Source organism: Macaca nemestrina (assembly GCF_043159975.1).
Source record: "Macaca nemestrina isolate mMacNem1 chromosome 8 unlocalized genomic scaffold, mMacNem.hap1 SUPER_8_unloc_3, whole genome shotgun sequence".
Classification (NCBI taxonomy): domain Eukaryota; kingdom Metazoa; phylum Chordata; class Mammalia; order Primates; family Cercopithecidae; genus Macaca; species Macaca nemestrina.
The window spans coordinates 78,181-103,057 of record NW_027257567.1 but is presented as its reverse complement, the minus strand read 5'-3'; the positions used below and the strand labels follow the sequence as shown (position 1 = coordinate 103,057).

Genomic DNA, 24,877 nt, shown 5'->3' with positions numbered 1-24,877 from the left:
GGTGGGAGGATCTCTCCAACCTATGAGGCTGAAGTTGCAGTGAGCCATGATCGCACCACTACATTCCAGCCTGGGAGAAAGTGAGACTTTGTCTCCAAAAAAAAAAAAAAAATGCTAGAGCATCACCCATATTAAAGACAGGTATTGTCTTTTTGAAAATTTAATTACAGTTATGTAATGGACATGTAAAATGTCCACTTTGAAAGCTTGAAAAATATATAACTCTAAGTATTCTTACCTTAAAATTCTGATTCCTACCTAAGATATCGCATACTGTTTACATAAGTATCACAATGTCTGGACAACAACTAAAAATGTGTACGAGGGAGAAAAATGAGCATGTATGCCTATTAATTGAGATATATTTCCCCCTTATTTCATAAACAAGTCATCACGGCAAACCCCTGTGGCTGTATCTAAAGCAAGCCTACAGTTTTACTTCTCTGTATTACAAAATGCAAGGCTAAAATTCAAATACTAAACATTTCCTGAAGCCAAGGGTAGTTTACTTAAAATAAATGCCTAGGGTCTATATCAAAAATACGAAAAAGCTAGCTACTTCATAGCCATTCCAATCTAAGTTCAGCTTTTTTTTAATTGACACATAATTGTGTACTGTACATACGTATGGAGTATACATAGTGATGTCATAATACATGTAATGTATGTGATCAGTGTAATTAGCATATTCACCATCTCAAACATTTATCATTTCTTTGTGTTGGTAACGTTCAATACCCTTCCTCCAATTATTTGGAACTATATATTCTTTTTTTTTTTTTTTTTTGAGAAAAAGTCTTGCTCTCTGTATCCCAGGCTGGAGTGCAGTGGTGTGATCTCAGCTCACTGTAACATCTGCTTCCCAGGTTCAAGCTATTCTCCTGCCTCGGCCTCCCTGGTAGCTGGGGTTACAGGCACCCACCACTATGCCCGGCTAATTTTTGTATTTTTAGTAGAGATGGGGTTTCTACCACGTTGGCCAGGCTGGTCTCAAACTTCTGACCTCAGGTGATCCACTCACCTCAGCCTCCCAAAATGCTAGGATGACAGGCATGAGCCACCGCGCCCAGCCTGAAACTATATATTGTTGTTAACTACAGACATCCTATGTTATAGAACACTAGAACTTATTCCTATCCAGCTATAATTTTGTATCCTTTAACAAATTTCTCCCTATCTCCCTCTTCCCCCACCCTTCTCACCCTCTAGGATCCTCTACTTCCAACTTTCATGAGATCCACTCTCTTTTGCCTTCCACATAAGAGAACATGTGCCGTGTAACTTTGTGTCTCTGGCTTATTTCATATCTTCCAGTTCCATCCACATTGTTGAGAATAACAGGACTTCATCCTGTGTTATGGCTGAATAGTACTCCACTGTGTATAAAGACCACATTTTCTCTATCCATCATCTGCTGTTGGACACCGAGGCTGATTCCATATCTTGGCTACGGTGAACAGTGCTGCAGGAAACACACAGGCGCAGAAGCCCCTCCGACACTGATTTCCTTTTCTTTGGGTATCTACACTGTAGTGAGACTGCTGGATCACACTGTAATTTTATTTGTAGTTTTCTGAGGACCCTCCATACTGTTTGCCATACTGGGTGCCCTAGCTTACTCACTCTTATTCTTTTTTCTCTTTGAGACAGAGTCTCACTGTTGCCCAGGCTGGAGTACAGTGGTGGAAATTGGCTTGCTTACTGTAGCATCCGCCTCCCGGGTTGCAGTGGTTCTCATGCCTCAGCCTCCCGAGTAGCTGGGATTACGGGCGCCCGCCACTGCACCCGGCAAATTTTTGTATTTTTTAGTAGAGATGGGGTTTCACCACGTTAGCCAGGCTGGTCTTGAACTCCTGGCCTCAAGTGAACCACCCTCAGCTGCCTAACAGTGCTGGGATTACAGGTGTGATCCACCACTCCCAGCTAATTTTTGTGTTTTTACTAGAGACGGGGTTTCACCATGTTGGCTAGGCTGGTTTCAAACTCCTATCATCAGGTGATCTGCCTGACTCGGCCTCCCAAAGCGCTGGGATGTCAGCGTGCGCCCCATGCCCAGCCTGCTGCCCTAGTTTACACCCCCCTACAGTGTGTAAGAGCTCCCTTTTCTCCATATCTTCACCAGCACTTGTTATTTTTTGTCTTTTTGGTAATACCCATCCTAACAGGTGAGATGATACCTCACTGCGGTTTCTGATTTGCATTTCTCTGATTATAAGTGATACTGAGCATTTTTTTCACATATTTTTTGGCCATTTGTATGTCTTTCTTCAGGAAATGTCTGTTCGGTTGGGTGTGGTGACACAAACCTGTAAGCCCAGCACTCACAACGCTAAGGCAGGAGGACAGCTTGAGCCTAGACCAGCCTAGGCAGCATAACAAAACCCTCGCTCAAAAACAAAAAAAAAGAAAAAAGAAAAGAAAAAGAAATATCTGTGTCTGTTCAGCTTTTTGATCTCCAAAAATTAAGAGCCCATTTTGGAATCAGACGACCTGCCTGATTGAGAAACAATCTGTGTTTGGTTCTACTCTGCTACTTCCTATGTGACTTTGGGAAGTTCCCTTAGCCACTTTGAGCTCAACTTCCTCAACATTAACCAGGAATAAGTAGCACCTGCCTCTGCTGGTTAACGCTGAGGACTGAAAGGAGAACCTCCACAACGCCACTTGATGATGCCGCCTGGCAGAAGCCCCTCAATGTGGGACTGGTAGGATCATCTGAAGCCAAATAAAACTTTCCTTTCCACTGTCCCAGGCTCACTCTGCATGCAATTAGCAAGGAATAGCGAAAAAAGGAAACCAAAATAGTTGCTTAATTTTTAATGAGAAATTTTATAAAGAGGGGGTGGTGGCAAAATAGGAGGGAGAGGAGGGGAAGGAAAAGCAGCCGGTCACAAGTTCTAGTCCAGGGCTCATCCCCGGCCTCCTCACTCAGGCAATCACCAGTCCCCACCTCCTGGGGAGGGGTACTTTCTCCGCTGGCTTCACCTACAGGAAAGGCACTGCCACAGGTGTTCAGAAACCAGGAGCACCTTGAAATGGGCAATGTGCTTTGGGTAGGAGACCTACAATTTCCCCAAAGAAACCACGGCACAAAAGTGACCCACATAGGAGGGACCAATGGCTGTAAATACTTGGTGGCAAAAACTGATGTCATACCTTCTGTACAGGAGGCACACACCCAAATAAAACTTGCCAAAATAGCAGGGAAAAAAATACAGCAGACATCCAGTGCCATTCTGTTACAAAAATATTTATATCCCAAAGCCAGGGACCTCTCTGGAACACTGTCTTTATTTCCACGTTTCATGGAAGATGTTTGAGTGCACCCACGTGTGTCTCAACAAGCTTCCAGTCCCTGCTCTAAACCCTGTGGCTCCTCAGCAAAACCCAAAAACAAGTATCAGTTTTCCTTCCAAATGGGAAATTTCCTGACCTAGCGAAACCAGCATCAAATCCACTTATTACGAGACAGCTGATTACAGGCGAAGTCCTCTAGTCCAGGATGACTCCCCTCCTGCAGGAGCAGGAAGGATGGGCAGAGCAGTGGCCTGCCAGACCACATCTCCAGGCAGTTTGAAACCATGGCTGCTCAGGTGAGCCATGATAAAAATCAAAACCAAGTATCTCTGAAAAGTGTACATGTCAAGAACCAGACCTTGGACCAGACTCAGCAGAAATGAATGTTGCAAGGTTTGTTCAGAGACCTCCTCCCCATGCCCCCTCTCCCCGGGACCTCCCTCCTTGCACTAGGGGCCCAGGGCCAATGGACCGCTCCCTTACCTCTAGCCCAGTGCATTTTCAGGACCAGCTCCCAGACTGTACCAGACCCTGAAATGTATTCACTGAATGCACTATTTCTTGAAATGATCGTAAATCACCTGATTATAACAACAATTGTATTAAAAGTGTTCTCTCTCTCCCGCGGGAATCGTGCCATGAGTTTGAGCACGCAGCTTTGCTTCTCTCTACTGCAATTCTATCATTTGCCAAATGTTAACAATTACTGTGTTCACCCATAGCATTGTTGTAAAAAGCCTTAAGACCCACTTCATGTAGCCTGCCTGGAGCACAGACCCTGTCACATGGTAAATGCCCACTGAAGGTGAGTTATCTGTAGCTATTATTACCTAGTACTACAGCGAACAAAAGGAGTCCATCAGGTCTCATCGTATCACCATGAAAGGATGTCCATGTAGACTGCGGAGTGGGAGTAGGGGAACTCAATGTTTATCAGGTACTATTTTGTTTTTTACAATGTGTACATGTATCTTTGTAGGTACATTGGAAAAGATCTGGAAGGAAATACACCCAGTGTTAATAGTGACTACCCCAAAGACACATTCATCCAAACACAAAACAGAAAAACACTCACCATCTTTCTGTCTTCCAAATCATTTGAACTATTTTCAATAAGCATCTATGGCTTTTGTAAAGTTTTTGAAAGGAATTTATTGCAATTTTTTTCTGGAGAAACAAGCAGGAGCATGAAAAAGGTAGAAACAGAAGGTAAAATGGAATGGGACTCAATGGAATTGAGTCCCAGCCAGGCTCAGCAATCACACGAACCACACACCTCTCACTACAACTCAACACCAGCTCTCTCTTCTCTTGGTCCAATGGCCCAAGACTTAGAGATAAAATATTTATTGTGATCACATCAATCACACCAAGGAGCTTGGAACCACCCTTTCAAACTCCTCTGGTTCTGTGTACCTGCCCGGGGCTGTTAGCTTTCCTCCTGTGTCTCTGACTGGACTGTAATCCCCTAGTGGTGGAAATGCACCCTGACACTTAGCCATCATCCCCACAACACTCAGCACCGCATAGAGACCAGGGCAGTGATGCCCACTTGGACTGTGATTCTACTTATAAAGCAAAGGACCAGGGGCCAGATGCGACTTGTCTTTGGTAACTTACCAGCTGTTGCTTGAACCGGAACAAAGCCAGGTCTCCTGATGCCCAGAAAAGAGCTAGTGCCTGTCCCGCTAGAAACGTGGTGAAAATGTTTTGCTTGCTGTAAAAAGATGCACTACTGGAGAATATGAGTGCAACTTCTCATGGAGCCACTCAGCCCAGATCACTAGGAAACAGGGCAGCCGGATGAGACACTCGGCCCAGGTCACCAGGAAACAGGGCTGCCGGATGAGACACTCGGCCCAGATCACCAGGAAACAGGGCTGCCGGATGAGACACTAAGCCCGTCCACCAGAAAGGAAATCTGGTTGGGCAGCAGAGGGAAATTCACACAGGTTACTCCAGCCCAACGGCAGCAACAACATGAACCAAACAAAAAATACCTGACTGGAAAGCCATAGCCTGGCTAGCAAATTCGAAACAGAGCCACAATTCTAGCAGCACATATCACTGCAACACAGAACTTCAGTCAGTGTGCACACACTTTAAGTAGAAATGTAAAACGCCCATGTTTTTGGAACAAGCGGTCTATTTGTGTGTGTGTGTGATGTCAAACAAAATAGCTCAGAAGAAACTGTTGGCAAGGAAATAGAAATAGGCGCCCTTACACATTGACAGTGAGATAACGGTATGGCCCTAACGGAAGGGAATCGAGCAACACCCATCAACATTTAAAATGTGCAGAACCCTGGATCCCACAATTCCATTTCTAGCAATGCATCCTATGAACATATTCACGCAAATATGCAAGAATTACGTACAACTCAGCACTGATTAATCCAAACGGTTGGGAACAACCTAAATATTTACCAGTGAGGAACTGGTGGAGAACAGTATTTATCTTATGCCGACATCTGTGTTTTTAAAAAGATACATAGGCTGGGCGCAGTCGCTCACACGTGTAATCCCAGCACTTTGAGAGGCTGAGGCAGGTGGATCACGAGGCTAAGATATCCAGACCATCGTGGCCAACATGGTGAAACCCTGTCTCTACTAAAAATACAAAAATAATCTGGGCATGGTGGCGCACGCCTGTAGTCCCAGCTACTCAGGAGGTTGAGGCAGGAGAATCGCTTGAACTCAGGAGGTGGAACTGGTAGAGAACAGTATTTATCTTATGCCAACATCTGTGTTTTTAAAAAGAGCTGAGGTCACGCCAGCCTGGTGACAGAGCAAGACTCCATCTTGGAAAAACATACAAGCAAACAAACAAACAAAACTGACAACAGTGGTCACAGAGCAGTGATGAGAGTAGGACTGCCTTTCACTCTCCAGGACCTTTTGAATGTCGCTCATATTATATATTCAAAATATATGACTACAGTAAATATTTTCAAAGTAACTATGAAAAACTGGGGAAATAATAATAATATCTAACACACAGGACTGCTGCATAATTAAAGGATGAAAAATTTTAATCACTATCAGAGTTCAAAGGAAGAAAGATTAATTCTACCTTGGATGTCAGAGCAGGGATCATGTAAAAGAAGTGAGTATTTCAAGTCTTGAAGGATGGAGAAGATATAAAGAGGCAGAAGTGTGGAGATGATGTCCCAGATGGAGATAAGAACATAGGCGAAGAAGATGAAGAGATGAGAAGGTCTAAATTCTAAGTGCAGCTCTCAGGCTGGGCTTCAGAACAGGGCTTAGGCAATAAGCTGGGGTGCAAGGCTGATGGCGGGAATGGAAACACTGAAACCCAAACTTCCGTATCACTCCCGGATCATGAGCCTTGAATGCCAAGCCAGGGAACCCGTCCTTGATCTTAACAACGAAAAATCACTGGGCTGTCTGTGGCGGTTCATGCCTGTAATCCAGTGCCTTGAGAGGCTGAGGTGAGAGGACTGCTTGAGGCCAGGAGTTTGAAACCACTCTGGACAACACAGCTAGACTTCGTCCTTACAAAAAATTTAAAAATTAGCTAGGCAGGATAGTACACCTGTAGTCCCAGCTACTCAAGAGGCTGAGGTGGGAGGATCACTTGAGCCCAGGAATTTAGGGTTACCGTGAGCTGTGATGGCATGCCTGAATTCCAGCCTGAGCAACAGAGCAAGGGCATGTCTCAAAAATAAAATAAAATGAAATAAAATCACTAAACGTTTGTAGAGACATAAAGTATAAAATCATACCGTATATGATTTAATCCAGAATATAATATAAGTTCAACGAGGAAAAGAGAAATTAGGAAGCTGTTATAAGAAGACAAGACTCAACTAAGACATGAGCAAACGCCCTGGGCTCACAGCGCTGTCTTTATATAAAGGAATGAACTACCACATTTATTTTCATGGCATCACCAAGTTAAATACAGGCTACAGTATTCTGGAACCATCTCTGTATCAGTCAAATCACATGGCCATAATACCATAGGCAAATACCATAAAAAACACCATAGGCTGTGTGGTTTAAACATTAGTTTATTTCTCACAGCTCTGGAGGCTGGAAGTCCAAGATCAAGGTGTCGGCCAACTCAGTTCCGAGACAGGGACCTCTTCCTGGCTTGCAGACAGTCACCTTTCTTCTTGTTTCCTCACACCAGGGCAGTGGGAGCTCTCTGCTTTCTCTTTTTTTTTGAGACAGAGTCTCCACTCTGTCACCACGCTGGAGTGCAGTGGCACATTCTCAGCTCACTGCAACCTCTGACTCCCTGGTTCAAGCAACTCTCCTGCCTCAGCCTCCCGAGTAGCTGGGATTACAGGTACATGCCACCACACCCAACTAATTTTCATATTTTTAATAGAAACAGGGTTTCAGGATGGTCTCAATTTCCTGACCTCGTGATCTGCCCACCTCAGCCTCCCAAAGTGCTAGGATTACAGGTGTGAGCCACCACACCCAGCCTGGTTTCTTTTCTTCTAAGGGCACTAATCCTGTCAGACCAGGGCCCACGCTCATGACCTCATCTAACCCTAATCATCTCCCAAAGGTCCTATCCCCTAATGCCATCACACTGGCAGTTAGGGCTCCAGTACAAGAATCTGGGGGAGACATAAACATTCAGTTTATAACAATGTCTTTTCAATCCTGTTGAAAAAAGCAACCAAATGAGTAGGCGAAGAAGTACCTTATATGTAAACAAGTCAGGACTTTTCATATTTCTGCTAATACATTAAGGTCAATTTAAAATGTCTGATAACAAGAGTCAGAAGCAGAGATACATGAAAGTTAGTTAATCTGCATTTTAGGCCCACATTGAGTTGTCTTCCAATGACATTGCGGCACAAAGAACACTGCTTTCTATTCCTGGTTTTGCCACCAAAGAAGCTGGAACATTTCCCTGTATTTCCGTTTATCTTGAAAATCACTGGGCTGATCTAGCAGACCTCCAAGGTCCCTTCCATTCACAAAGTCCACAAATAACTTCCTACCAACAGAGGCTACACAAATAAACTACACTGATGAAGTGGAAAGCTAACACCAGCAAACAATGAGATGCACACAAGACAAGACGTATAGAGAAGTGGATCAACCACAAACCGGTGGACGATGAGCCGGCGGGGGATAAAAACACATTCCCTAACGATGGACAGACAGGCAATGGCGCCGAGGTAGTATTGTTGAAGATTTCCTATTTTATATCTTCAAGATAAATGGCCCAATTGTTTATATTCATTCTGATTAAATGTGAACGTGAAAACTTCCTCCAGGGGACACAGACATCTAAAAAGTTCCCAATGTATCCAATTTGTCATTTGATATTTTTACTGACAAGAAAAATGAGGGACTGAATATACAAACAGACCATGCCTGATCATATGTATAAAGACAGAACTCAGACCACAACCTGTAGCTACCCACCCAGGATATCAATCCCCTATCTACAGTAAACAGCCAGGAGGCCAGCCAGGCTAGCACATCAGACAGGAAGCCAGACTGCTCTCTCTCCACAACCCAGAAACTACACCACGACTCTGTCCCACGTGGCCAGGATTTGACTCAAAACTGACAGCCACCCTAATTTTGGCCCCTATTTCCAGTTAGGATAATTCAGAGAAAGCCATATATGCCCCTAACCAATCACATAAGACACCCCACTTCTGCACAGCCGCCTCCAGCCCCCAAAACAGCCTCCACTGGGAGCCGTTCTTTTCCATCCTGAAGCTTCCCCACTCCTCATCCGCCACTCACTGCCATGTCAGTCTCTGCCACACGCAAGTGACAGTGTCGACTCCATTGCCACAGCAGCTCTGAGAAAGTTGCCTCTGCCTGTCTCATGTGGGCAGCCTTCCTTTATTTCCCCCAAAGAATAAGTCTTAAATGAGGGGCTTCTCTCCATATGGCCAAGCTATATAATTCAGAAGCCCAGCATGGCAGATTCCAAGCCTGGAAAGACCGTACACCCCTCAGGTCCTCTTTCCACAAAACACAGCTTCCTTGAGTTCCTCAGTCACTCCCCACCAACCAGGGAAGGAACCACGTGTTATGGAAAGATCAAGGGCCTTGAAGTCAAACTTCTGAGTTCATCAAGTACTTCATTTTTCCACTTAAATTACGTGGCCTTGGCCAGGTGTGGTGGCTCACACCTGTAATCCCAGCACTTTGGGAGGCTGAGTTGGGCGGATCACCCAAGGCTGGGAGTTCAAGACCAGCCTAACCAACATGGAAAAACCCCATCCCTACTAAAAATACGAAATCAGCCTGGCGTGGTGGCACATGCCTGTCTTCCCAGCTACTCCGGAGGCTGAGGCAGGAGAATCACTTGAACCTGGGAAGCAGAGGTTGTGGTGAGCCGAGATTGCGCCATTGCACTCCAGCCTGGACAAGAAGAGCAAAACTCTGTTTCAAAAAAAAAAAAAAAGACGGGACCTTGAACAATTTTCTTAACTTGTCTAAGCCTCTATCTTCATCTTCAGTAAAATAATTTTACCTCTAAGATTGCATTCAATGGAATCCCACATGTAAAACAGCTGACAAATATTGGGGCCCAACAGCTGTGCGCTCCTACTGCCGCCCCACTTTACCCCAAGGGAGAAGCACAAGATGTCCAGAAAAAGCCTGTTGATCCCTATACCTCAGTAACCTGTGTTCACACAAGGCACAGTGGGATCCAGACTTACCAGGGTCACCCAAATACAAGACATGTTTTCATTTTTCAACTTAGGTACACATGGCTTCTAACGTTCACCATGTATGATCCATAATTTAGAAGAGATTTTCCTACACTACCCCGTGGTTCTATTTTAGCAGACTTAGATGTGCCATAATAGCTCACTCTCTTAAGCCCTCTTCAGTATCAAAAACAAAACTTTAATCTGTAACACAGTTATCAGCAGTGAAAGTGGAAAAGGTACCTATGAGTCAAAATGACCCTCTGCCCCACCCCGCCCTACAAAAAGCTGTTCAGGAGGATTTGGGCTGCTTATGAGAATGCTGTCTGTATTCCCAGGGACAGACAAATGCCTACGCTGGTTAGAAGCTGCACTGCTCAGCCTCCAGGGTAGAAAGCTCCCCACACCCGCTACCCAAGGAGAAGAGAAGCAAATAGGGTGGCCAGGCTCCAGGACGTGGACTGTGTAGTGTGGTTTCTGCAGTCCAGGTCACTGCCATGGGTGAAGTTTTTCCTTCCTTCTTTTCCACCCAAGTGGCCAAGGTCCTACGGCTGCTGTAGGGTCTCTTCCCTAGAATGAGCCAGCCCAGCCATTCCCTTTCCCTCTTTTCATTTTTTCTTTTTTTGAGATGGAGTCTTACTCTGTCACCAAAGCTGGAGTGCAGTGGTGCAATCTTAGCTCACTGCCACCTCTGCCTCCCAGGTTCAAACAATTCTCCTGCCTCAGCCTCCCTGGTAGCTGGGGTTACAGGCGCCCACCACCACGCCCAGCTAATTTTTATATTTTTAGTAGAGACGGAGTTTCTACTTGTTGGCCAGGCTGCTCTCACACTCCCGACCTCAGGTGATCCAACTGCCTCGGCCTCCCAAAGTGCTGGGATTACAGACATGAGCCACCGCATCTGGCCGAGTCAGCCCAGCCATCCTGACTTTTTGTTCTGGCAAAATTACTCTCTTCCACGTCTACCTTCCAAGTAGCTAAATCAGAGATCCGGCCTTGGGGCAGGCTGGAAGAATCCCTGATTTTGGTCCTCAAGGGGTCCTACCAGGGTCTGGGACAATTCCAAGACTTGTGTTCTTAAAGAGGAAAGAAGCCTCACATACACGGCTCTCGCAGAGCTCAGGCAGAGCTCAGGCAAGGCTTGGGAGGCAGCCCTAATGTTTGGGTGTGCCATCTATGACAACAGCTAAGTGATCTGAAGCCAGCTGTCTGGGTTCCATCCTCAATTCCAACAGCGCTGGCTGTGTGATGTTAGACAACGTCCCCAGCCTCTCTGTGGTTCCGTTTCCTCACTGTAAAAGGGCCACAATAATAGAGCTGCTCTCAAAGTTAAGTGAATTCGTGCATATAAGGTATTCAGAACAATGCTTGGCACATGGGGGACTTCAATAGACACGTATTGAACAGAGTAACTTAGCAATTAGTAAATATATTCATGCAGGCCATGCACGGTGGCTCACGCCTGTAATTCCAAAACTTTGGGAGGCTGAGGCGAGAGGATCATTTGAGCCCAGGAGTTTGAGACTAGCATGGGCAACACAGCAATATTCCATCTCTAAAAATGTGTTTCTGTAACGTATATGTATATATACACTCATATATTCACAGCGTATTTATAATACACAAAATAGCTGGAATACAGACTTAACTATTCACAATGGTTACTTCTAGAGAAGGGGGAATGCAAATTTCAGCTTTTTATGCTACACGTATATTCTTTTATCATCTGAAATATTTAAGTAAATTGTATGTATAAATTTGCCCCAACACACATAGCAGAACAGTGTAGTTTTGACTCAAAAATCTTCACATCATGATGGAATTGTTCTGTGAAAGTTATAGAGATGAAAAGTCTCCCTCCAGCCTAAATGCTCTTTCATATGACCTATATTACACACACCAATGCAGATGCCCCAATCCTTTCCCCACTGTCAGAAGAAGTTTTCAGTGAACTGCATTCCCCTTTACAAACTAGATGATAGTTAGAGTTACCAGGCAAGAACGTGGATCCAGTTCTGCTTTTTCTAAGCCCAACGTTCCTCACATAATAGCAATGCATTCTTCAACCGGTCCACTGCCCCCAACACCTGAGCTCTCTGTTGTACACAACTCAGCAAGGCCTGGGAGAAAGCAGGTGCAAATTTCACTTACTCAGTAACAACACATCCCGCCTGATTCCTCTGCTGGGCTAGTTCTCAAGTCATCTTTTTCTAAGCTTCATTTGGCTCTACCACATGTACCTAGGCTGGGTAAAATACTTTACCAGGTTTTTTTTTTTTGAGACAGAGTTTCACTCTCTACCCAGGCTGGAGTGCAGTGACACCATCTCGGCTCACTGAAACCTCCACCTCCAGGGTTCAAACGATTCTCCTGCTTCAGCCTCTCAAGTAGCTGGGACTACAGGCGCACCCAGGACTACCACCACACCCAGCTAATTTTTGTATTTTTAGTAAAGATGGGGTTTCACCGTACTGGCCAGGCTGGTCTCAAACTCCTGACCTCATGATCCGCCCGCCTTGGCCTCCCAAAGTGCTGGGATTACAGGCGAGAGTCACCGCACCTGGCCTACTTTACCAGTTTTATTCCTGAATTAAACCTATTATTACTATCAATAATGTCAATCAGTGCCATTTCATTCACCGTATTACACACACACACAAAGCACTCCATACTCGCTCCACCTATCTGCTTTTCTGCAATGGCCACAGTGTTCCCCATCTTACATGAGAGGCACAGACAAAGACAATGACTTCTCCAAGGTTTTGTAATTCACAATCAGTGGCAGAACCAACATGACCAACCACGTCTGGCCAAGGCCTGTGTTTCAGCCACACCACCTGGTTGCTGCCCCTAACGCTCAAAGGGCAAGTAACAGATCACTCCGATTGCAGAGGCTTCAGAAATGCCCTCCGCCATGGTACAATGGACGGTTCGCTCTCAGCAGGGGAGGCAGGGGTGGGAATCAGCACACAGTTCTGCTAGGTTTCTCATGCAGGGCACAGACTATGTATCTTGTGCCTTGCTTTACAGGTGAAATGTCTCCTGCCCCCTGTACAACAGCTTTCTTTGTCCTCTCCACATAAAAGTACAACTGAGTTCCTCAGGGGAAGGCAGTGATCACTGCCCTGTGCCACACCTGACTGATGTCCAAACAAGTGGACACACAGGCTCTTCTCTTATGGCCCAGGTTGCTCCCATCTGCTAAGCATCGAAAACTACACACAGGATTCGCAGAACATGAATGACATGGAGGTGACCGCTTTATCTCTGTTGAAAACTTACTGCACTGTCTTAAAAAAGGGAATTCAGGAAAAGCTGAACATTTGAGGCTGGCTGGCTGTAATCTTCAGCTGCTGAGAAAGCCTCAGCTGCTCGGTTCCACTGTGGAAATCCAACTCCTCCCTCAAAGTCCAACTCAAGTACACCTCCTCTGCGGTGCCTGCCCCTTCCTCCCTTTCACAAGCACGTGTTCCCTCTGCAGTCCCAGAGCATTCTATTGCCACCTCTGGAGCCACGCTGTCCCAGCCTACAGCCAGCTCAGTGCGCAGCTGCCTCTCCCTGTGTGTACCTGCAGACCCCACCTGGGCTGGAAGGCTGCCTCCTTCTCCTCCACACAGAGGCGGCACTCAGGAACTACTGAATGAGGGAGGGAGTGGATGAGCAAGATCAGCCAAGGGCTACAGGGAGTGACCTGCAGCTCCCAGCAGGAACAGCCCCTGCCCTGCCAATCCGGAGGTGCTGGCTCTGTTCTCAGCAGGGCCGCTAAAAGCTCCGTTATAACAGCTCTAGGCCACAATGTCAACTTGGTGTCAGGCCCTAGAGACACCGAAACTCCTAACAAATAAAGAGGCCGTGTATGCATCATGCTGGTTAAAAGCACAGGCTTCGGAGTCAGAGCTTGAATTCCACTTATTATGTGATCTTGAGCAAGTTACTCAATGCATCAGTCTCATTTTGTCACCGGCAAAATGAGGACATTATCTGCCACACAGTGTTGCTGAAAAAGTAAGTGAGGTGACAGACGCAAAGTGCTTGGCAGTTACTTACTCTTATTGGTTTATTACAAAGAAGAGAACACGGGAACAGCCAAATGCAAGAGAGGCACAGGGCACACCACGGGGCAGAGAGGCCGGGGCTCCCATGCCGTCCCTGGAAGTGCCACCTTCCCAGCACCAAATGACTTCACCAAACCAGAAGCTCCCCAAACCCAGTGTTTAGAGGGTTTTATGGAGTTTTCATAACATCAACATGATTAAGTCATTGGCTACCCGTGACTAGCTCAATCTCCAGCCTGTCTCATCTCCCCTCCCAGAGGTAGGGGTGGGGCTGACATGTCCAACTCTAAACTCATGACTCATCTTTCTGGCAACCAGCCCTGATCCTGAACCTGTCTAGGGGCCGAAGCCACCTGTCATCTCATTATCATACAAAAGACACTCCTATCACCCCAGAGATTCCAAAAGTCTTAGAAGCTCTTGTATCAGGTATTGAAACCTAAGACCAAATATTATAACCAATGATGTTCCTATCACTCAGGAAATTACAAGGGTTTTAGAAGCTGTGGGCCAAAAACCAGGAAGAATACTAAATATATACACTATTGTACTATGTATCCCACTATCACAATAATTTTTTTTGAGACAGAGTCTACCTCTGTTGCCCAGGTTGGAGTGCAGTGATGCGATCTCAGCTTATGGTGCGATCTCAGCTCACTGCAACCTCCACCTCTCAGGTTCAAGCAATTCTTGTGCCTCATCCTCCTGAGTAGCTGGAACTAAGGTGTGCAACACTACAACTGACTAATTTTTGTATTTTTTAGTAGAGATGGGGTTTCACTGTGTTGGCCAGGCTGGCCTTCAACTCCTGGCTTCAAGTGATCTCCCCGCCTCGGCCTCCCAAAAATCTGGGATAACTGACGAGCCACTGTGCCTGGCCTCACTATCACAATAATTATACTGAGAGGATGGGGGAGAAAAACATGGGGAACTGGAGGAGCGGGGAAGGTAAGCAGCCTGAATCTTTGTCTTCCACAGTAAGACATCTCCCTGTCTTTCACACAATCTGGAAGAACGAGCTAAAACATAAACACAGTAACCTCCAGGGACCAGGGATCAGAGTGGAGAAGGGTAAGGTAGGGGATTGCTGGGTTTTGTCCTAAGCCTTGTTAATTTCTGACTCTTAGTCTGTAGGTCTGTACAACTTTGCTAAAAATGAGCATTTACCTGTAATCCCAGCACTTTGGGAAGCCAAGGTGGGCGGATCACGAGGTCAGGAGATCAAGAGCATCCTGGCTAACACGGTGAAACCCCTCTCTACTAGAAATACAAAATATTAGCCGGGCGTGGTGGCAGGTGCCTGTAGTCCCAGCTACTCAGGAGGTTGAGGCAGGAGAATGGTGTGAACCTGGAAGGCGGAGCTTGCAGTGAGCTGAGACCATGCCACTGCACTCCAGCCTGGGCAACAGAGCGAGACTCCATCTCAAAAAAAAAAAAAAAAAAAAGTTTTTAGTTTTTAAACAAAATCTGATACTTGACCAACAACAATAGTATATTAAGTGATATGGTTTTGTGTTTTTGTTTGAGAGAGGGTCTTGCTCTGTTGCCTGGGCTGGAGTGCGGTGGTGTAATTCTAACTTACTACAGCCTCAAATTATTGGGATCAGGTGATCAACCTCTCAAGCAGCTAGAACCACAGGTGTGCACCACCACGCCCAGCATTCTTTCTTTTTTTTCTTTTCTTTTTTTTTTTTTTTTTTTTTTGGTAGAGGTGGAGGTCTCACTATGTTGCTGGTCTTAAACTGCTGACCTCAGTGGATCCTACTGCCTCAGCCTCCCTAAGTGCTAGGATTACAGGTGTGAGCCACCACACCAGGCCAAAGTGGTGTATTCTAAAATTTTTTGTAATCCAACCACTTTGAAAAACTATGGAGAGCTATAAATCGTCTCCCCATAAACACACATGGATGCATATACACAAAATTGTTGCACAGGATTTTGGGGACTTCATAAAGTTCTGAAAGCCAGGTTAAAAACCTTAGGATTATAGATTCTGGGTTTTTTTTTTCGTTTTCCTTTTTTTGAGACAGAGTCTCACTTTGTCGCCCAGGCTAGAGTGCAGTGGCGTGATCTCCGCTCACTGCAAGCTCTGCCTCCCAGGTTCACGCCATTTTCCTGCCTCAGCCTTCCGAGTACCTGGGACTACAGGAGCCCGCCACCATGCCTGGCTAATTTTTTGTATTTTTAGTAGAGGTAGGGTTTCCCCAAAGCCAGGATGGTCTCAATCTCCTGACCTCGTGATCCACCCTCCTCGGTCTCCCAAAGTCTGGGATTACAGGCGTGAGCCACCGCGCCCGGCCCTAGATTCTGGTTTATTAAAGGAAATTTATTTCAAGTCAGAGCTTGTCATTTATTGCACAGGAAAATAAAAATTTCGTTAAGAAAATCAAAAACACCTACATGATAAAATGAGGTCCTGCTTGGTCGTAAACTACTTGGTGACCACCATCAGTTGTTTTCTTGACCACAGGATGCACCTAATTCCTAACTATGAATAAAGGTACAAACATTGTTTATTGGGCTTTTGGCTTCAGCCTTGAAACAATCGGATTCTCTCAAACTCAGGAATGTGAATCGCTGTTGGGTGGATGCAGCTGTTTCCATTCTAGAAATGCACCTGGAATCATGTACTTTGCGACTATGAAGAGTCCTTTGTGTAAAACTTGAAAAGGCAAGGTCCCAAATTCCCCATATGGGTGTTTCTTCCAGTAGAGGAATTACTCTAATGACTTCTTAGCAAAACTTACATGATCAGGGCAGGCCATCAAAATACTCCAGAACACAAAGTTTAGCTCCATTTCTGATGGACCTGTCTCCACTGCTATCAGTCTCACCAACAGCCTCACATCAAGTCAGAGGAACGGTTTTTTCATTTAAGAAGGATCTTCATGGCTGGGTGTGGTGGCTCACGCCTGTAATCCCAGCACTTTGGGAGGCCAAGGTGGGTGGATCACGAGGTCAGGAGTTTGTGACCAGCCTGGTCAACATACTGAAACCCTGTCTGTACTAAAAATAAAAAAATTAGCCAGGCTTGGTGGCACGTGCCTGTGGTCCCAGCTACTCAGGAGGCTGAGGCAGGAGAACTGCCTGAACCCGGGAGGTGGAAGTTGTGGTGAGCCAAGACTGCACCACTACACTTCAGCCCGGGCAAGAGAATGAGACTCCGTCTCAAAAAAAAAAAAAAAAAAAAAAAGAAGGATCTTCATGTTCCTGCCAATTTGGAAAAAAAAAAAAAAATTGGTATCTGTTAACCAGAGGTAATGAAAAGCACCTCCCAGGCTGCTGTAGTAAGTGGATCGGTAACTGTGGTGGCAGATTCCAACCCGCGAGACCTGTGACTATATCACGCAGCAAAAGGGCTTTGCCAAAGGCCTTAGGAGGAGTATCTTGGGCTATCCAGGGAGGTCCAATCTAATCCTATGAGCCTCTAAGAGCATAGAACTGGCCAGGCGAGGTGGCTCACACCTGTAATCTCCGGACTTTGGGAGGCTAAGGCAGGCAGATCATGAGATTAAGAGATGGAGACCATCCTGGCTAAAATGGTGAAACCCCATCTCTACTAAAAATACAAAAATTAGTTGGACATCGTGGCGGGCACCTGTAGTCCCAGCTACTCAGGAGGCTGAAGCAGGAGAATCACTTGAACCTGGGAGGTAGAGGTTGCAGTGAGCTGAGATCATGCTACTGCACTCCAGCCTGGGCAACAGTGCAAGACTCCATCTCAAAAAAATATTTTAAAATAGGGCATTGAACTTTCTCCAAGTACAAGAAGAGAAATGCACACAGGGGAACTGAAGAGCCTGACCAGGTCCCTGGGTTAGCTAGTCCTGAGCTGATGGGACCATGTGCAAAGACCAGATAGAGGCCTCAGGAGCTGAGGGCAGCCCTCAACAGATGGCCAGCAAGGGAACAGACACCTCAGTCCTGCAACCACAAGGAACTATATTTGGCCAAAAGCGCTTGGAAACAATTCTCCAGTGAGGAATGCAGCTCAGCCCACATTATGATTTTTGCCCGGTGACACCCACGTCAGAACAGTGGGTGCCCCAAAAAACTGTGAGATGATACAATTTCAATTATTTTAAGCCACAAAATTTGTGGAAATGTGGTAAAGCAGCAACAGAAATGAATACAGTGATTTACGTGGAAACCCCTAGAAGAGTGTCTGGCACGGTGTTCACACTTGACAAGTGTTTACTGATTTCCTTACATCGCAAGGCAGGGCTGGCCACACTCCATCCAAAACAATAGATGATAGACTTGTTCTGACAAAACAGATTCAGTGAATTATAAATGGCCCAGAACACCTACAAATTTTAAGTTTCAGGTAAGTGATTGCCTTTCCTTTCACTTAGAAACCTCCCAATGCTCATCTTACTGACAAACTCTAAGTACCAGGCAGGAGACTAAACACCAGACAAACCCAGCCCAGATGCCCCGAGGGAGCCCGTCCCAGCACTCACTCCGCTGCACTGAAATGATGTCCAAGTCAGTTGATCCCACTAGACCAAGAACTCCAGCTCTCCATGTGTGAGTCACCAGTGCTGCCTCTGCATCTCTGCTTCTAGGATGGTGCTTCTGCACTTCACAGGAAATCTGTATCAATGTTTGTCAACACTATGTATGACAGTGTCACTTAATATCTGCACAGAAAACATCAATTCTTTGAGGACCAGGGCCGGGTTTATTAGCCTTCGTACTCCCACTGCCACTGTCTGGGACATCAGAGGCACTCGGTAGAAGTTGGTGAAGAGAAAGAAAAGGCAGAGGAGAGAGAGGAAAGCAGGACCAACACCGCAGACACAGATTCTGAGGTGGCTGGAGGAGAGGCAGGACAGAGAAACTTCCTGGATGCTGGAATGGGGTTCACTGTGATACCTGCTGCTGGATTTCAAATGTCAAAGGTGACGCTTTGCTGACCTTGACGTCTGACTGCCCCTTAGCCTTCCCAACCTCAAGACAGGGCACTTAGAAACTGCAATGTCAAGAAATTATGCTTCATTAAGGCATGGGAATGTTATTTACATGAACCTTCATTACTGCATTTTTTTACATGGGAATGTAAATAATTTAAGAGATTGTTAAAGACTAAATCATGCACATTCAATAACTTTGTAAAATATTAATGATAACTGAAACACAAATTTTGATGTTCCCCAAAAATGCTAACATATAAAAGAATACTGGCCAATTAAAGATAGAAAACAATCCTAATGAAGCTCCCCAACAGACACATTAAAACTTCTCTGTACATTAAACATTTGAGATTTCAAGGAAAACCCAGATTCATTCCATTCTTAATATGGCGTTTAAAAAAAAAATCTTAGGTAATACAATATTTCATTTAAAATTTACAAAATTCCGTTACATTCATAATTTCGTTTGATCCTCAAAACAATCTCCTGAGTTAGGCAGAACAGGTATTACTAACAACTAACTCCATTTTATAGGTAAGGGAACTGAAGTTCAGCAAGTACTTGGGCTTAACAAAAGCTTTAATAGGGCCACATATCGAAACCAAATCCTCTGCTCAAAAGAACTAGAATAAGTTATCTTTTACATATTATTCATACTGATATCCTGTCAATATCCAAAAATGTTTTGAGGTAGCCTGCAATAATAGACATCTATCCAATAAAAACATTAAAATGAAAAACGGGGAAAAAAACAGCGGGTGATATGGGAGACAGACGAAGGTAGATAGCAAAGGCTGAGACTTATAATCTAAGAAAACTTCATCTCTGACCTTCCAGTTCCAGGGAGATAACGCTAAAGGAAACAAGATGGTTTATAGACTCAAAATCTGACAAAAGAGAGGTTGCATCAGTTCTTAACTCTGAAACACTCCTAGCAGTCACAGCAAATCTCTAGGACAACATACCAATGGCATCAAAGCAAGAGTATACTTCAGTGATAGAGTGAATTAAGTTCCCTGTTTGGGACCCAGGCCAGGGCTAGAGAAAAGAATTCTGAAATATAGAGCTCAGAAATAAATCCTCTGTCGGCCACAGGCAGTGGCTCACACCTGTAATCCCCAGCACTCTGGAAGGCTGAGGCGGGCAGATCACGAAGTCAGGAGATGGAGACCATCCTGGCTAGCACAGTGAAATCCCGTTTCTACTGAAAATACAAAAAATTAGCCAGGCGTGGTGGCAGGCCCCTATAGTCCCAGCTGTTTGGGAGGCTGAGGTAGGAGAATGGAGTGAACCCAGGAGGCGGAGCTTGCAGTGATCCGAGATCCTGCCACTGTACTCCAGCCTGGGCAACAGAGCAAAACTCTGTCTCCAAAAAAAAAAAATATATATATATATATATATATACACCCTGTCTTCTCCATACCCATATGTCCCCTTCCGTGAGAGACTTCCTTTCATTTAATCCATATAAAAATCAAGCCTACTCTAAATGAAAAATACTTCGACATAGAAGCAGCATTAACTAGTTAAGTTTTATTAAGACATTAATAAAATCTAGAAAACCATAAAGAAAATCTGGTCGCGTTTTGAAGCCCTCTCCTAAGATCAGATTCCCCAAAAGAACAAAGTGTATGGGGCATATAACAAAGATATTTTCCTAAACTAAGAATGCAAATCAAAATAAAGGCAAAATCCTACTGAGTGAAGCAAAAATTGTAATTCAGTAGCTCAAGACTTGACCAAATGTCTATTTTTAATCCCTATAATCATCCAAATAACTAGGAAGAGCAGAGAAAATTGTGTCTCCTTTCTACAGAGACACGTGGCTGGCTTTAAGAAACTCAAACACATCAAATTCCCACCTTACCAAACAGATAAATTGGAAAGGAGCTTAGTATTTTATTTTTAAATTATTTATTTACCTTTTTATTTTTAAGAGAAAGGGTTTCACTCCGTCACACAGACTGGAGTGCAGTGGCATGATTATAGCTCACTGCAGCTTCTAATCTTGGGCTCAAGTGATCCTCGCTCCTCAGCCTCCCAAAGCGCTGGCATTACAGGTGTAAACCACAGCAACCAGCCTATTTTAAAGAATTAATTACCATATACCTTAGAATTGTAGCTCCTTTATAGGTCATTCAACATGTGATGCAATTTTTTACAAGTGCTATTTTTTTTTTTTCTTTTTTTTGAGATGGAGTCTCACTCTGTCGCCCAGGCTGGAGTGCAGTGGTGCAATCTCCGCTCACTGCAACCTCCACCTCCCGGGTTCAAGTGATTCCCCTGCCTCAGCCTCCCGAGTAGCTGGGACTACAGGCGTGTGCCACCACACTCAGCTAATTTTTTGTATTTTTAGTGGAGACGGGGTATTTTTAGTGAAGACGGGGTTTCACTGTATGAGCCAGATTAGCCATCTTCTAACCTCGTGATCTGCCCGTCTTGCCCTCCCCAAGTGTTGGGATTACAGGTGTGAGCCACCACACCTGGCAACAAGTGGTAATTTTCAACTATGCTTCAAACCATTACACAAGCCAAGTACATCTACTCAAGGCACTCTCAAGTTTCCATTTACTCCCATTTTAGTCAACAAAATAAAATGTTAAATTGGAACATATTTCACATGACACTTAAAAGATCAACAAAATGCTCCTGAAAAGTTCTGAGCTCAACAACTCCATTAATGAGAAAAAAACAAATCAACTGGATATAGGGAAGATGCTGCACATAAAACACAATTGTGAAGAATATGCAAGATATTGCCAAAAAGTTACTTAAGTTTTCATCACAGATACTTGTCCTTAAGTCTGAGATAAAGTATATACTCATGTAACTAAACTCGTTTAAAAGGAAACAAAGGGGAAGAAGAAAAAGAACTTCCACTTTAGAATCCACATTTTCAAAGGCCTCCATTATTTACACCATTGCGGGGAAGAGAATTTTTCTCTGCTGTATTTGCTTGAAAGAATTAAAGGTGTAGGGCAAAAATTCTTGGAAATTATGTAGTTTACGATCCTCAAAAGCGAGAAAAATGAAGCCCAGAAGAGAAGGCCTTCCAGGAAAATTCCAGAGCCGGAGGTAGACCCAGTACGTTGTTTTTGTTTTTGTTTTGAGAGGAAGTCTCACTCTATGGCCCAGGCTGGGGTGCACTGCAGCCATTTCACTCACTGCAACCTTCACGCAGTCCCCTCAGTGAGTTGGCGAAGCAGTCTCGCTGCGAGGGAAGGCAGGGAGGGCGGGGAGGGCGGCGGAGTCTCCCACTCGCGGTGACCCGGACCCCGCCCCACGAGTGGGTCCTCGCAGGGCCCCCTCTGCCGCACGCGGGGACCAGCCACGCTGCGGGGTACGGGGCAGAAGCCCGCGCCCGGGTCCATGCAGTCCCCTCCGCGGCAGACGCGGGGAGCCGGGGAGCAGTGGGGACCGGCCCCCACCCGCAGGGCAACCGGGACTCCCCGCGCGGGCCCACGCGGTATCGCAGCAGGCGCGAAGCCCCCGGTGCCACACGGGGCCGAGACAAAGCCCAGGCGCAAGGACCCCGGATCCCGACCTCGGACCCTGCGGAGCCGAGCTCGGAGCCGCCACACCCGGGGCAGAGACCCCCGCCCGGTCCGGAGACCCCGTCGCCCATGGCGCCGTCTCACCTCAGGCCGCCGCCTCGCAGCCCTAGCTCCTCGCCTCGGCGCCTGGGCCGACTGGAGCGCAGCTGAGCAGCCGACAGAGCCACGGCAGCCTCAACAATGGAGCCCCAGGGCGGGGCCGCCGCCGCGCCGCTTCAGCCCGTGTTGCCCGCTCAGGATCCGGCTCGGATCAAGGAGCTGCAGCTGGCGCGGGGCTGCGGCCGGGAAACACACCTCGAAGGTGCACACGGCCCTGCCCGCCTCCCGCCGCCTCGCCCCGCCCCCAGCGGAGCCGGGCGCCCAGGGTCCGCCCCCCGGCCAAGGGGGAGCAGGCTGCGCGGAGAAGGTGGGGCCTGGGGGAACAAAGGGAGGTTGGGCGGGGCGGCGCTGGGACTGGGCGTGGGGGGTACCGCGGGAGGACCGGACCCAAGAGCTGGCCGGATCCTGGCCTCCTGGAAGACCCAGCTCAACGTCCACCTGGAGTCTACTGTACAGGAGGCGCTCATCTCAAGCCCAGAACTCAGGCTTTTAGGACAGAGAGCGAGAGACAGGCTAGCTTTACAAAAAGGGAAACTGAGGTCCAAGGAATAGGATTGCCTGCTGCCCGAAGTCACGTAGTCCCATTCACTCGTTCACCTTGTCATTCAGCAAACGTTTGGAAGCACGTATGGTGGGCGTTAGGAGTGAAGTAGGGCCGGGCGCGGTGGCTGGCGCCTGTAATCCCAGCAGTTTGTGGGGCCGAGGCAGGTGGATTACTTGAGGCCAGGAGTTCGAAACCAGCCTGGCAAACAAGATGAAACCCCATCTCTGCTAAAAATACAGAAACTTAGCCGATCGTGGTGGCGCGTACCTGTGGTTGCAGCTACTGGCAAGGCTGAGGCAGGAGAAATCGTTTGAACCAGGGAGGTAGAGGTTGCAGTGAGCTGAGATGGTGCCACTGCATGTGCTCCAGCCTGGGCGACAGAATGAGACTCCGTCTCGGAAAAAAAAAAAAAAAAATTAATAGATGGGAAGTAGAGGCGAACCTAGGCCTTCCCTGAAGGAGCTCGGCCAAGGAGTACCTGAAATGTCTCTGCATCTCTTTAAGGTCTGATAAACGAACCAGGAGCGAGCACTAATCACTTCCCTTTCCTGCCTCAGAGCTTTCACGTGTTTGCTGTTCCCCGCCTGAAATGCCAAGTACCAATGGTATTTATTTATTTATAGAAATGGGGTCTCCCTATGTTGCCCAGGCTGGTCTCAAACTCCTGGCCTCAAGCTATCCTCTCCTCAGCCTCCCAAAGTGTTGGGATTGCAGGCATGAACCACTGTCCCCAGACCTGATCGTCTTTAAAACCTCTTTCCTCATCTTATTTGAGCTTCCTGCTTCATGTGACCCCACACTCTTGGTTTCCCTGTACTCCCATAGCTGCTCCTCGGTGGGTCCCAGGGACCCACCCCCTTCTCTGCCCAACTTGTATATGTCTGGACTCAGGCCAAATGCCCTTCCATTTGCAGTGGGCACTGCCACAAGAAATCTCTTGCTCTTCCGGGCTTCACAAACCATCCACATGCTCTGCTGCCTGCCAGAGACATCTATCCCATCAGATGCCCAGCCCTGACCTTTCCCAAAGCTCCAGCTGGACGCAGGGAAGCATCTTAAATTTTCCACAGGCCAAAACAGAGTGCTTTATTAGTGCCCTAACCTGCTCATTCACATTCTTGTGATTCTCTGTGAACAGCCCCTCCATCCACCCAGCTGCTCAGGTGAAAATCTCAAATCCTCCTCCAGTCCTTCCTCCCCGAACCTCTCATGCAGCCCTCTGCCTTCCTAGGACACTGAGCACCCCTCACTCCCAGCGCCGGCTGGGGTGCTGTCTGAGTGGCTGCCACCCACGTGGCATGAATTGTGACCTTTTGCCCGGTGTGGTGGCTCACGCCTGTAGTCACAGCACTTTGAGAGGCTGAGGCAGGCAGATCGCTTGAGGCCAGGAGACTGGGACTAGCCTGGCCAATATGGTGAAACTAAAATACAACAATTAGCCAGCCATGGTAATGCGTGCCTACCATCCCAGCTACCCTACCGAGGAGGCTGAGGCAGGAAAATTGCTCGAACCTGGGAGGCAGAGGTTGCAGTGAGCCAAGGTCACACCACTGCACTCCAGCCTGGGCAACAGAGTGAGAATCTGTTGCAAATTAAAAAAAAAAAAAAAAAAGCAGAAGAAGAAGAAAGAGAAGAAGTGTGACCTCTCTAAGGCAAGGCAGTGTCCCACTCTGATTCACTTCCATGTGCAAAACAGGACCTGCGCCCTGAAGGCACTCACCCAGGGAGGCTGCTGGGATGGGTGGAT

General features: G+C 46.5%; 1 protein-coding gene across 2 annotated transcripts in view; it reads right to left on the bottom strand.

Annotated features, from left to right (window-relative positions):
* The window catches only part of LOC139361105 (SH3 domain and tetratricopeptide repeat-containing protein 1-like), a 51,544-nt gene extending 28,781 nt beyond the window's left edge, over nt 1-22,763 (bottom strand). Inside the window, exon 1 of one of the 2 annotated variants that reach the window (XM_071089592.1) lies at nt 22,572-22,763. The gene's annotated coding sequence lies outside the window, so the exon portion shown is untranslated. Of the gene's footprint in view, nt 1-18,480; nt 18,890-22,571 lie in introns of those variants that run through there. The other variant, XM_071089591.1, reaches the window with a different exon arrangement.
* Between the last annotated feature and the right edge of the window lie 2,114 nt (nt 22,764-24,877).